This window comes from Neolamprologus multifasciatus, chromosome 19 (assembly GCF_963576455.1).
Source record: "Neolamprologus multifasciatus chromosome 19, fNeoMul1.2, whole genome shotgun sequence".
NCBI lineage: Eukaryota > Metazoa > Chordata > Actinopteri > Cichliformes > Cichlidae > Neolamprologus > Neolamprologus multifasciatus.
The window spans coordinates 19,365,028-19,379,471 of NC_140457.1; the positions used below are offsets into that span (position 1 = coordinate 19,365,028).

A 14,444-nucleotide genomic window follows, 5' to 3' on the forward strand; every position below is an offset into this window, starting at 1 on the left:
TTAACGGTTTGCAATAAAGTTGTTGAAATATACTGTCTCTTGAGTGTAGAGTACATTTGTGAGGGTGACTTTTGTAATACCTAAATAATAGTTGCATAAAATATGGTATGTAACCTTATAGCCTTGTAGTTATGTGTATACAACATAAATCTCCCACGCCACACTAAAAGTCTTCTGGGTCAAAACCAGCTTCAAACTGATCTTTTTCTGTTATAAAGCTGCAGATGCACATTTCATATCACTATCAAAGTAGTTACTGGAGTAAAGCACTTTGTGTGGTACTATTTTAGTACTCTTAGAGTGTGTTACCTTCAAAAAGGTTAATGTTTGTACTACCAGGAAAGGTTTTTGTGTTTCTGTGTATGGGGTGTGTTTGGGTGTGTGGAGGTCAAGCAGTGTCCAAATGCAAAGCAGTTCAAAACTTTTCTGTTTTCCCTAAATGACTGCTGCTTGCATGCTCAAACTAATGGAATAAAACAAAACAAACACAGTTTTATGGAGGAATTGATCCTTTTGACGTACACTGACCTGTCTTCTGTTTGTCATCCCTTTCATTTCGGCTCCATGAGGGCCCCAAGGACAAATAGCAGCTAAAATGTGTTTTCCCTTTTGCACAGTGGGTCTATAAACCTGTGTGAGATAAGATTTTCAGAACAAGGCTGATGATAACTGCTGTCGCTCTTCTCACCTTGATAAGAAGCAGTTTACATACACTGTAAAATCTAATTAGTTCCCAGAACTCAAAAAAATTGAGAAAACTCGTTGCCTCAAAAAAATTGAGTAAAGCTTAGCTAAAAATGACTAAATTAGGACAACTTATTTTGAGTACTCTGTACAAGCTCATTTGTTCCCAGAACTCAAAAAAATTGGATCAAGTTTACTTAAGATGACCAAGTTAGGGCAACTTACTCATTTTGAGTACACTGTACAGCCTTGTTAGTTCCCAGAACCCAAAAAAATTAAGGAAACTCGTTGCCTCAAAAAAACTAAGTAAAGCTTACTTAAGGTGACTGTTAGGACAACTTATACATTGCAAGTCTGCAGTATTAAGAATAACTTGATATTTCTGACTGTACAATACTAATTGTTTACTTACCGACAAACATTTCAAGTTCAACTAAATGAAAAACCAATTTGTGGTAACCCGAATATGATTAAAAATAATTAACAACACTTTTTGTAATGATGTTAAAATCAGCCCAACTTTTATTTTCAAATACAACAAAGTATAATAGCCAACATACTGGACACTGTTCTGCTGAACAACAAACAATTATATTGCCATCACTGTTATAATCTTACAATGAAACAAAGTCTCAGATGTAATTATTCTGAAAATAAGTTTAGGCCTACCTCAAGTTTGTTTTGTACTTACATTACTTATACAATCAAAATAAAATATTTGTTGTTCTGTCACAAGTGCAGTCTCTGATTTAAACAACACATTTGTTTTTCATTCCAACACATGAGCTGGAATGTTGTATTATTTTAAGGATGGCTTGTTTCCAGTCCAGGCATTACTGCCTGAATGACTGTCATGGATCGAGGTGATCCAAATGTAGGTGCAGAAGAAAGTCTTTAACTTCCCTTAAGTACAGTGGCAGTGGATGTGGGTTGGAGATGCAATGAGCTTGAACCTGCAGGCAACCATCTTCACTGACCACACCATCTGTGACGGAGGACTCATCTCTCCTGGTGTCCTGCAAGCAAACAATCATATTTTTTGGAACATGAACTTAATTGCTTTCTTAAAACATTTTTTTCTGCATTTGGTATAAAACAGACTCCAATTTACACGATCTCAGGCCCCCTCCCCACCGGAGAGGTGACATTCAATGTCCCAATTGTCAGTCTGGATAGCCCTGACCACCACCCAACACACAATAATGTCATGAAAGCATCATTTTAAAAAGGGCTATGCAAACATGGCCAATAACTTTCATTCTAATGATGTGCAAAATGATTTGGGAACAAAACAAATTTTTCTGTTAGAAAACTTGCAGACTTCACTATTTACAGTGTAGACCCTCTAAACTAAGTTTGGGGGATGTGATCTTTCAAGAAATGCAGACAAACTGTTGCTGTTTGTTTACTTACACAGCATGTCTTGTAGAATTAACTGGAGTCACCAGCAACAGCATAGTGCAGTCATATCTCAAGTCTAATAACAGAAGACAGGAAAAGATCAGTACAGAAACAACTTCCCCAAACCAAAGCACAAATAAAACAATAAGTAAAACAGGCTGATCTAAAGTATGATTAAAGTTCAGTCTGATTAATATAAATATAACTGACTAATTGTTAATATATTGGAAAACCAAAATACTTACCACTGAGTTGATGTATTTCTGTCCAACAACAGGAGTGCTGGTCCCGAACCTCAAAGACAGTAAGAAGCAAGCAGAGGGAGAAAAAGCAGAACATTTTTCAGAAACCAATTTGATCCTTAATGGCTGTGCAATCATTGTAACATAGAGTTTGCTTATGTTGTTAAATAAAGCCTAGATTTGACATTAATAGATGCCACAGATGTTCAAAAGCTGCCACAAAGCATGAAAAAAAATGGACGTCTCCGAAAACATCTGAGTATGTTTGCAAATATGTGATGTCTTGATAAATCGAACAGATATTTGAACTTTACACAGCTATATTCTCGCCTGAAAATATCTTAAAAGTTTATTTTGTGACCCAGAAAAAGTAATACGTTTTTTAGCCGCGCTCCTCCGCCATTGCCACGCTTACAAGTACACAGGCTACGACAAATGCAATCTTCCTTTTCCACAGACTACCCTTTCTGGGTCACAAAATAACCTTTTAAGATATTTTCAGCCGAGAATGTAGCTATGTTATGCTGAAATAGCTACTTAATTTATCAAAATATCACATATTTGCAAAAATGCTTCCACGTTTTCAGAGAGCTCTGTTATCCACCAGCGCAACAGCTGACCGGGAGGTCAAGGCTCGATAGAGTCCCCGAGCACAGCTAACTCCAGGCATATTGTTTTCAACCCCCCCCCTGCAGTCTTTTGCTACTCAGGTTAAACATGATATATATAATTAGTTTGTTAGTTAGTTAGTTATGGCTATGGATTGAAAATACCCCCCACACCCCACCACACCGGCTGCACCTCCCAAAGAATTTTGTCTGGGCTCTTATCTCACTTTTTTATTTCAAACAATCAACAGAAAATTTCACCGACATAGTTTTATGTAAGGTTTTTAAGGCTGTGGTGTTAATTTTTAAGTAACATGAGCCCAGCGCCAGCAGCAACGCTAGGCTAACACTAACTAGCTAGCAAGATTATAAACCTGGTGCTAAACTAAGACAAGCCACAAAATCTGTTTGAATAAGAGTAAACATTTACTCACCAAGTCAGTGTATCAGGTAAAGATTCACAGCAATGACAACAATAATCTCTTGAGCTGACGCTTTTCCAGGTTTGCTCAACATATTCCATAACAAATGCTGGCACCATGAACATGTGGACTAATCCTAGAGGGAGGAGGACAGTAGTGATGTGGCATTTTCAAAACACATTTTTCATCCTTCTGCACTGAGAAGCAAAACTTCCAGCTTACTTAGTTTTTCTAAGTTAAGACAACTCAAATAAACTGAGTTTATCAGCGTTTTTGCATAAAAAGTACTTGTAACTTATTTAAATTGAGTTCTAATAACAAATTGATAAAAACTGAGTTCAGCCTATTTAATATTTTTAATTAAACACAATATTACATTTTACAGTGTAATAAATGTATATATTTTCATACAATTCATTTGGATCTCCTGAACAATTATTTCCACGTGTAGAAAACCTGTTCTGATAATAACTTCCAGAACAATTAGACCTTTACCATTAAAAAAAAAATTCTTACAGGTACTAGCTGTATATTGGAAGGAAATCTTACCATTACAATTATTGTGTATTGTGATGTATTGTAATGCTTTTTGAAATGTTATCCACCCACCCACAGTTTCTTTTACCTGTTTATTTAATTTGAGTACTCTGTACTCAAAACAGTGCAGTAAAATGCACCCAAACAGCCTGAGAACTAATTATTATGCCATTTTTATTTAGTTGTCTCTTTTATTTAGTTTGTTTTTTCACTGTACTCAGGGGGCCTGAGTTAGTGAGCACAGAGAATGCAGGCAGGTAACTTCCTTGTAAAGCTCCTTGCAGGCACATGGGTGGAGAAACACCCTGTGGCATGTGTGTATTTCAGAGAAATGTCTGTGTGCACCTTTCTCACAATGTGGGCTCATAAATGCGGAAAGGTGGCTTTGCCGCCTGTTAACCTGTACGGGAAGCTTTGTTTTGGGTACAATATAGAAAAGAAGGAAGACATTAGCTTGATATTCAGGGGTGACTGTGGCTCAGGGGGTTGGGAAGCGCATCTGTAACCGGAAGGTCGCCAGTTCGACCCCTGGGCTCTGTGTCCTGGTTGTTGTGTTCTTGGGAAAGACACTTTACTACTAGAGATGGCACGATACCACTTTTTTATGTCCGATACCGATATCATAAATTTGGATATCTGCCGATACCGATATGAATCCGATATAGTGTGTTTTTTAATCAATAAAACGTTTTTTTAATATCTTGCTGCATTTTGTATAGGTTTATACTCAAGTTTAAATAAATAACAACACTAAAGCTATTCTGTTATACCTGTATGTAAAAAAATACACTGCGCCCAAAATATTTCATAGTTCAGCAATACTGATCAATCTAATAACCTTAAACCTACTCCATCCTCCCTATTCTGGTATTTTAAAGAGTACTTAGCAGAAATATTAAGCAACCTAACTAATAGGGTTGCAAACTCCCAGCAAAAAAAAAATAGGGAACCACCCCCCACCCCATGATTCTTAATTGACATAATCAACTTTAATTTGATGCAGGGGGAAAAATGCACAGAAATAAATTATTTTTCAAGAATAATTAAATAGATTCAACATCTTTTCTTTCATCTTTCTTCAACAGAATTGCAGAATTCACAGATGGTACTTTCCCAAAGGAAAAAGTACTATAGCTTACTAGGGTATATTAGACTTAACAGTTACTATATACAGTAATGGACTTCTATATATTTTACATCAGATTAAAACTTTGGGCGTAAGAGTCAGATAATTATTTATTAAAAGCCAGACATTTTAAATGAGAATAAGAAAGAAAAGTATGTCTTTGTGGCAGTGGCGGTCCTAGCCCATTTGGCGCCCCGGGCGAACACTCCCTCTGGCGCCCCCCCCCCACACACACACACACACACACACATACACATAAAACATATTTAGCATTATACATTAACATAAAACTGTTGTCGGAACCATACTGAATTTCGCCAGAAAAACACACACAGACACACACATATGAAGACAGAGAGAGTATGCATTGATGCATTGTATGCAAACAGCTACCAAACAGCCATCATAATTCCTCATACAATGAGAACAGGACAAATCAACAATTAACAATGACTAATTAATATTAAAATCTGTAACATAATGTATTGTTTGGAGTTTAGTCTGTTACAGTTGCTATTTTTACCATTTCTTCTTGGAGCAACTGTAATTCACGTAGTTTCCTTAGGGATTAATAAAGTGTTTTGATTCTGATTCTGATTGTTTCAGGATGACCTGCCATTATCCAATGACACATCTGCTTATCTCCATCTTTTGCTCGTTTCTCTTCCTCTTTTCTCTTTTTTCTAAACTGAGGACCTGATGGCTTTGAACATTTCTTGTCCATCTTGGTTTTAATTTTGCACTCCAGTATGAACACAAATCCCCCAACTCGAGGATCACCACAACATAACCTAACACACCTACACCTTAATTCACAGATTCACTTTGTCTAGGGTTTATTTCTGAGATTTCACACAACCCAGGATTCAAATCATGACTACATAATGGGCTGGGATTTACAACATTATGAACGAAATGTCCTCTATTTGGAAGCAGCCAGCCCCCCTCCCCTTTTGAAGGGCTGTGTGTGAGACATTAAATCAGGGGCGATTTTAGCCCAGTTTTGGAGGTGCTTCAGCACCCCCAAAATGAATCAAAGCACCCCCAAAGATGTCTTACTTTTTTTGAAAATATTTGCTGTTTGTGGGACACACTACTAAAAGTATAAAAAGCATACAGTACTTAATTGAGATGGAACATTTTAACAACAAAAGTATAGATAACCCCTCCCCCCTCCCAAAAGGATTTGTTCCAGCTCGGCTCTCTCCTACTCGCTCTAGCGCTGTTGCTGCCAAAGCGATGGTGGCTGAGACCACCTTTTTTAGTATTTTATTTGTTCCTGAGTAAATCGGTTTGGCTGAGATTAAAGTTATAGTTTTTACGCAGCTGAATAAACGTCAAGCAGACAACTGATTATCAGAAGTGTGAGATGCTCGAGAATATACTCCGGTTTCCCGTAATATTTTAGATAACAATGAGTTTATTAAACTTCACTGAAACAATCTGCAAATTTCATTCAAATTTAATAAACTATCATCTTGTCTTTATTTTTAGTTAGCACATACCTTAAACACTTAGAGCTGTAAGCTAATGATAGTTATATGAGAGCAGATGCATGCTGGTGCAATAAGCTGTATGCTGTACATCCAATGGATGCATGATCTGATTAGTCGACTAATTGCAAAAATAATCGGTGACTAGTCGACTATCAAAATAATTGTTTGTGGCAGCCCTAGTTGAAAACGTGTTTTCCGACAATGTTTGCTCTGTAGTAAAATTAGCGATATTTGACTGCCCTGTTGATCTCATTGAAATGTATACAGCCTATTTAAAATCTAAAACTTAACATTGTCCATAGCCTGCTGTTGTTACCACTGTCCTGTTTGAAATGTAATGAGAGAAACTGGTTATTTTGCCATATGTGCATGTGCCGATATTGAACCCAAGGTACCAACTAGCTAACTGACTGGATGCCCATTAACCTTATAACTCCTGTTGTGTGTGTGTGTGTGTGTGTGTGTGTGTGTGTGTGTGTGTGTGTGTGTGTGTGTGTGTGTGTGTGTGTGTGTGTGTGTGTGTGTGTACAGATTGTCAGTCCAAAGAGGGAGAGAGGAAAGAGGGGAACATGAGGACAAAGTACAAGATCAGGAAGTACCAGGTAAGAAAACAGACAGGGAGTACTAACAGGCAAAACAAGAACTGTTAAACTGGCAAAGAAAAAGAAAGACAAACAACTAATACAAACAACTCGTACAATCTGGAAGTTGTGTTCTCCCTATATTAAAGCTGCTATACAGAATCTGCAAAAATAACTGGGTTGTCAGCCCTGGCACTGCATTACCATATTGAGCTTCAGTCAGAGGAAGTCACGGTTGCCAAAGACTTTATAAAGCTCAAGAGTGAGGCTGGTGCCATTCCAGATATGTTAAAATTGTACAATCTTCTGGATAATCAGATCTTCCCCAAACTGAAAACTGTTATTCAGGTTGCCGAAACAAACCCAGTTAGCAGCTGTAGCTGTGAAAGGTCTTTTAGTGTCTTGAGTCAGCTCCATACCTGGCTGAGAAGGACCACGGGTCAAAGCACACTCCAGCACCTGGCTGTGATGTCAGTTGAGAAAGAGATGCGTGAGAGACTTGACCACCAAAATGTGATAGACAGATTTACCAACCTCAAGGTGAGGCGACATAGGTTAAAAGAAAAGAAAAAATCTGCAGAGCCATAGTAGTATCTGCAGTAAAGATATTTTCATACATTGTATACATTGTACCAAAGGCCAAGTGTCTCCATTTTCTAATAATATTTTGTATATTTCAAGGACTCTTCTATTTTTGGAGTGTATTTTTTATGTATCTGTATTGTATTATACATACACATTAGAAGTGAATCTCTGTCCAAAAAATGCACACAGTTTACTTTTTACTCACTATGAGCATCATTTATCATTTTTCCCCAGTAATTAAGGTTAGGATATGTATTTTTTTTTAAATTCCAATCCATTCTTCTTTGGCAGCATTTTAATAACCTTGATCAGATTTTATGGTTTTGTTACAGACTTTTCAAAAAAGTGTTTTGCTATTCTTTCAAAAATGTGGGGATTAAATTGTGTTAAAATGTACAAAACAGTGATGTCATGTTTTGTGACGAGGACCCAGGCACAGAGAGACTTGATGAATTTAAGAAACTTATGATTTAATAAAGAAATTTGCAGACTTGCACAGAGAAGGTAAAATTATGATGACTGATAATGGAGATGAAGACAACAGACGATGAGGACAGGGAGGAACAGGGGTTTAAATGCACCAAGGAGGCAGTCAGAGAGAACTCGGGACAACTGGAGGCATTTAGGGATGCAGGGACTGACAGAGACGGGGAAGAAGTCTCATTGTGATGAGTAAAGTTTACCTTGCCTGGATGGGCAGCTCTCTGGGTGCTCAGCACCCCCAGAGCTCTGATCCTAGAATCAAAATAATCGTTTGTGGCAGCCCTAGTTGAAAACGTGTTTTCCGACGATGTTTGCTCTGTAGTAAAATTAGCAATATTTGACTGCCCTGTTGATCTCATTGAAATGTATACAGCCTATTTAAAATCTAAAACTTAACATTGTCCATAGCCTGCTGTTGTTACCACTGTCCTGTTTGAAATGTAATGAGAGAAACTGGTTATTTTGCCATATGTGCATGTGCCGATATTGAACCCAAGGTACCAACTAGCTAACTGACTGGATGCCCATTAACCTTATAACTCCTGTTGTGTGTGTGTGTGTGTGTGTGTGTGTGTGTGTGTGTGTGTGTGTACAGATTGTCAGTCCAAAGAGGGAGAGAGGAAAGAGGGGAACATGAGGACAAAGTACAAGATCAGGAAGTACCAGGTAAGAAAACAGACAGGGAGTACTAACAGGCAAAACAAGAACTGTTAAACTGGCAAAGAAAAAGAAAGACAAACAACTAATACAAACAACTCATACAATCTGGAAGTTGTGTTCTCCCTATATTAAAGCTGCTATACAGAATCTGCAAAAAAAACTGGGTTGTCAGCCCTGGCACTGCATTACCATATTGAGCTTCAGTCAGAGGAAGTCACGGTTGCCAAAGACTTTATAAAGCTCAAGAGTGAGGCTGGTGCCATTCCAGATATGTTAACATTGTACAATCTTCTGGATAATCAGATCTTCCCCAAACTGAAAACTGTTATTCAGTTTGCCGAAACAAACCCAGTTAGCAGCTGTAGCTGTGAAAGGTCTTTTAGTGTCTTGAGTCAGCTCCATACCTGGCTGAGAAGGACCATGGGTCAAAGCAGACTCTAGCACCTGGCTGTGATGTCAGTTGAGAAAGAGATGCGTGAGAGACTTGACCACCAAAAAAATCTGCAGAGCCATAGTAGTATCTGCAGTAAAGATATTTTCATACATTGTATACATTGTACCAAAGGCCAAGTGTCTCCATTTTCTAATAATATTTTGTATATTTCAAGGACTCTTCTATTTTTGGAGTGTATTTTTTATGTATCTGTATTGTATTATACATACACATTAGAAGTGAATCTCTGTCCAAAAAATGCACACAGTTTACTTTTTACTCACTATGAGCATCATTTATCATTTTTCCCCAGTAATTAAGGTTAGGATATGTATTTTTTTTTAAATTCCAATCCATTCTTCTTTGGCAGCATTTTAATAACCTTGATCAGATTTTATGGTTTTGTTACAGACTTTTCAAAAAAGTGTTTTGCTATTCTTTCAAAAATGTGGGGATTAAATTGTGTTAAAATGTACAAAACAGTGATGTCATGTTTTGTGACGAGGACCCAGGCACAGAGAGACTTGATGAATTTAAGAAACTTATGATTTAATAAAGAAATTTGCAGACTTGCACAGAGAAGGTAAAATTATGATGACTGATAATGGAGATGAAGACAACAGACGATGAGGACAGGGAGGAACAGGGGTTTAAATGCACCAAGGAGGCAGTCAGAGAGAACTCGGGACAACTGGAGGCATTTAGGGATGCAGGGACTGACAGAGACGGGGAAGAAGTCTCATTGTGATGAGTAAAGTTTACCTTGCCTGGATGGGCAGCTCTCTGGGTGCTCAGCACCCCCAGAGCTCTGATCCTAGAATCGCCCCTGGTAGAAAGTAATATTAAATAAATTCTAACAACAGCTTGTCAAGCTTAAACGTGCTGCTGTTGTTCAGCCGCTGGTTTCCTCTTTCTGGTGAGAAGTGGACCAAAAACAAAGAAGAGAGACGGACTCGCGACAGAAAAGCCGATCAGCTGATCATTAAGCAGTTTCACATTGAAGTAGCAGCAGCAGGAGAGAGAGAGAGGGGCAGTCGCTCCATATATCGGTTGTTAAGCTTAACGCGGGAATGCTTTACAAACATTCAGAGATGAACTTACACACTTGCTTTACTTCTCTCTGGGAAAACTTCCTCGGTTTGGTAGCGATGCTACCAATGCTACAAATACACACAGCCACTCTATCACATGATGCATACTGCTGCAACGTGCTACGGTTATGAGGCGAGTTACGCCTTGTAGCAAGTTTTGGGAGGTGCTTTTTTGATATTTAATGGATTGATTACATTTTTTATTTCTCGCCGATATCCGATCCAGTAATTTGGGTCAGTATCGGACCAATACCGATACGTAATATCGGATCGGTCCACTCTACCGCCTACTGGTGTTGGCCAGAGGGGCCGATGGCGCGATATGGCAGCCTCGCTTCTGTCAGTCTGCCCCAGGGCAGCTGTGGCTACAACTGTAGCTTGCCTCCACCAGTGTGTGAATGAATAGTGGCATTGTAAAGCGCTTTGGGTGCCTTGAAAAGCGCTATATAAATCCAATCCATTATTATCAGTGTTGGGTAAGTTACTTTAAAATAGTAACTTAGTTACATTACTAGTTACTTCTATCAAAAGTAACTCAGTTACTTCAAGTTACTCGTTACTTTCAAAGTAACTAGTTACTAGGGAAAGTAACTTTGGTTTTACTCAGAATTCTCTTATTAATGTGTTGCTTCCATAACTTTGCCAGTCTTCTAGCTTGCTTACTTGCCACAAGTGCACTGTGCCACCTACCAATAGAAAGGAAAAGATAATGTGCATATTTCCACGAGAGAAATCCCACGCCTGGACCATCATTGACCGCTGCCATGATTCTAGCCTACGTCACAGCGTCATGTGCGCCTTTTACATCCAACACAAAAACTGCAGTCGTGGTGCTTTGATTGTACTCAGAACTCGGAAATTCTGCCTTCTGAATAGGAAGATATAGGTAACACCAGACTGCAGATGAGCTGCATACAGGGCTGGACTGGGACAAAAAATCGGCCCGGGCGTTTTGACTAGAGACCGGCCCGCCATTATAGGAAAACTCATAAAGCCTTTGAATGAAAACAAACGCTGTTGTGACAGTGATGTACACTGTCTTGATGGTATATATGCATCAATCTATCAATCGTTTGTTGTAAGATTCAGATAATTATTTTTTAAAAGCTAGACATTTTAAATGAGAATAAGAAAGAAAAGTATTTCTTTGTGCCCACCTCTCCCTGTTAATGCCCTACCTGGCCCCCCTGGCAAAACTTTGCTAGATCCGCACCTGCACAGTTACCAGCTGTCAGCTTCATAAAAAAGGATCCTGGGGTTATCTGTCTCTCAGAAACAGTTCATAACTTCCCTTCAACTCATTCATGTCACCTAAAAGGTAAACCTGTTTCTCCATCACCTGTTCAGCTCTGATGATTCAGTAAGGACATCTCCTGGTTTCATCTTCATGTTTCCCTCTCACCAGATAACCAAACCGACATCATGACCAGCAGCTTTTTTGCAGCTGTGGCTCCAGCAAACATCAGCTGATACTAGAAATTAATATTAAATAAATTCTAACAACTGCTGATCAAGCTTAAACGTGCTGCTGTTGTTTAACGTGACATTGGCTGGTTTCCTCTTTCTGGCGCAAAGTGGGCGATAAACAAACAAGAGAGCCGATCAGCTGATCATTGATCAGTTTTCATGATTGAAGTAGAAACGGGAGAGGGAGGGGGAGAATGAAAGAAGAAGAGGCAGCTGTGCAGCAAAGACACAGAATAACTCCAGCTTTGTGTCTTTTTCATTGTAGCTGAATTACGGGACAAACTGTTCTTTTTCACCTCAATAAGAAACGCGTAATATTTTATCGGAATACCAGACGGGACAGTTGGCAACTCTAATAACTTATGAACAAAATAAAGTTCAACATGATTAACTTCATAGCACCCACCCAGCTGTATAGAAACTCCGTCATGCTAGCTAGTACGCAGTACGGAAAAAGTCAGAATAACGAAAATAAACTCCACCTAAACTTGGTTTATATCTGACTCGGATAGCCTGCAGGTCATAACTTCTTACCTGAAGTTCAGTTCACACTTGGACCGGCGGCCGCCTCGGGTCTCTTTTCCTTCTGCGTCCCCTTTCTCTCATCCACCTGCTGCCTCCACCACTTGCTAATGTTACTGAATCTGTGGAAGCTCCGCGATAGCCACCACACGAAGTAACGAGTAACGACCCTATCTAAATCCCAGTAACGACTAACGCGTTCCTGATTTTGGCATAATAACTAGTTACCGTGCTCGTTACCAGAATAATAACGTAGTTACTGTAACGCGTTACTTAATAACGCGTTAGTCCCAACACTGATTATTATTATTATTTCAGCATGCACTATCTGACATAGACAAATCGGGCCCTTTTAAGTTGAAACTGTGAGTGTGATGACGCACATGATTAATAGAGGGTCAACTTCCTACGGGTCAACCACAAAGATGCCTGGCACGCTCCACTTTTTGGTTTTAGAGCTAAAGAAAAAACATTTGGAGTTCATTTAAAAAATGTTTACTGTTTTATAGTTACTGACTCTTATGCATGAAGGTAGATTCCTGATCATTAGGAGGACACTGTGTTGTCAAGGAGTCTGGACAACTCAATTTCTTGCCTTCTGGATAATTTTGAGCAATTTTTCTTCAGAATAAAATCTTTATTTTTAGAACCCATCTGAAAAGAATCATGGATACTTCTGTTGCATCTACTCCTGTAATGCACTGTATACTGGAGCTATTCAGTCATCTCTTGCTCGTCTACAATTAGTCCAAAATCCTGCAGCCAGATTACTGACTGGGACACAAAAGAGAGTTCAGATTACTCCAGCCTACAGTGGCTCTATGTGCATTAGAGAGTGTGGTATAAATTGGCGCTGTTTGTAATCAAAACTGTAAAGTGTCTTGTGTGTGCCTTTGCCGAGACTGTGGAATGATCTCGCAAGTAACCTCAGACAAGCATCAATGTGACTATCTTGAAATCTGAGCTGAAAACAGACCTGTATGTCAAGCTTCTGGAAGCAGCTGATCTCTGGAAACGTGGATGGAGGAAAAGTTGTTGTTGTGTTACTTTATGTAAATACCATGTTTCTTCTATTGTAAAGATTTTTGGTTTTAAATGTGTTATATAAATAAAATCGATGAACTTACTAGTAAACATGAAGCTGCTTCATAAAGTATTCAGAAAGGTTACTGAAGAGAATTAGAATTAATTTGAGAATTATTTAAATAATAATAATAATAATAAATTGCACAATACATTTTTAAGCAGTAAAATGCTGGATGTAGCAAATATGATCCAGAGAAGATTCAATAAGCACTCCATTTAAAAAATAATAATCATTTTCTGGGAATTATTTCCTGGTTCAGGCATTGCAGGGTTAAGTGTTTTAGGTGAAGGCAACTGGACTGGATATTTAACCCAAGTGGGGATTTTACCTTGAAGGTGGTGCTGCAGGTGGTTGATCCAACCTGTCATCATTGAGTCATTAAGGTCGCAGGGGTCAAGGTGTGAGTGGGAGCTGAATTGCCTAAGAAGAGGCGCTAGACAGGGCAGCACGGTGGCACGGTGGTTAGCACTGTTGCCGCACAGCAAGAAGGTCCTGAGTTCAATTCCAACATCAGGCTGGGGTCTTTCTGTGTGGAGTTTGCATGTTCTCTCCGTGTTTGCATGGGTTCCCTCCGGGTACTCCGGCTTCCTCCCACCGTCCAAAGACATGCAGTTTGTGGGGATAGGTTAATTGGAAAAATCCAAATTACTACTAGATGTGAATGGTTGTTTGTCCCTGTGTGTTGGCCCTGCGACAGACTGGCGACCTGTCCAGGGTGTACCCCGCCTCTCGCCCTATGACAGCTGGGATAGGCTCCAGCGCCCCCCGCGACCCTGCAAAGGATAAGCGGAAGCGAATGGATGGATGGAGGCGCCAGACAGCCGACATCTCATAGATGGCTGATAGTTAGTATGACAGACCACAACCCATGTTCAGTGCTGGCCACTCACAGTGGACATAGACGGCCATCTTTACTCATCTCTCTCAAACCAACTGTCTTCTCTGTCTAAAATGTGAACATTTAGTAACCTCTAAGGATATTTTCTATCCTTTAAGTGCTACTGAGTCCTATCCTGAGG

General features: G+C 39.2%; 1 long non-coding RNA gene across 1 annotated transcript; it reads right to left on the reverse strand.

Moving 5' to 3' along the window:
* Positions 1-819: 819 nt before the first annotated feature.
* LOC146496453 (uncharacterized) lies at positions 820-3,759 on the reverse strand. The gene is made up of 4 exons (XR_014871183.1): positions 3,370-3,759; positions 2,331-2,379; positions 2,098-2,161; positions 820-1,700 (listed from the first exon to the last, which is right to left on the reverse strand). It is a non-coding gene; the product is annotated as an uncharacterized LOC146496453 (long non-coding RNA).
* Between the last annotated feature and the right edge of the window lie 10,685 nt (positions 3,760-14,444).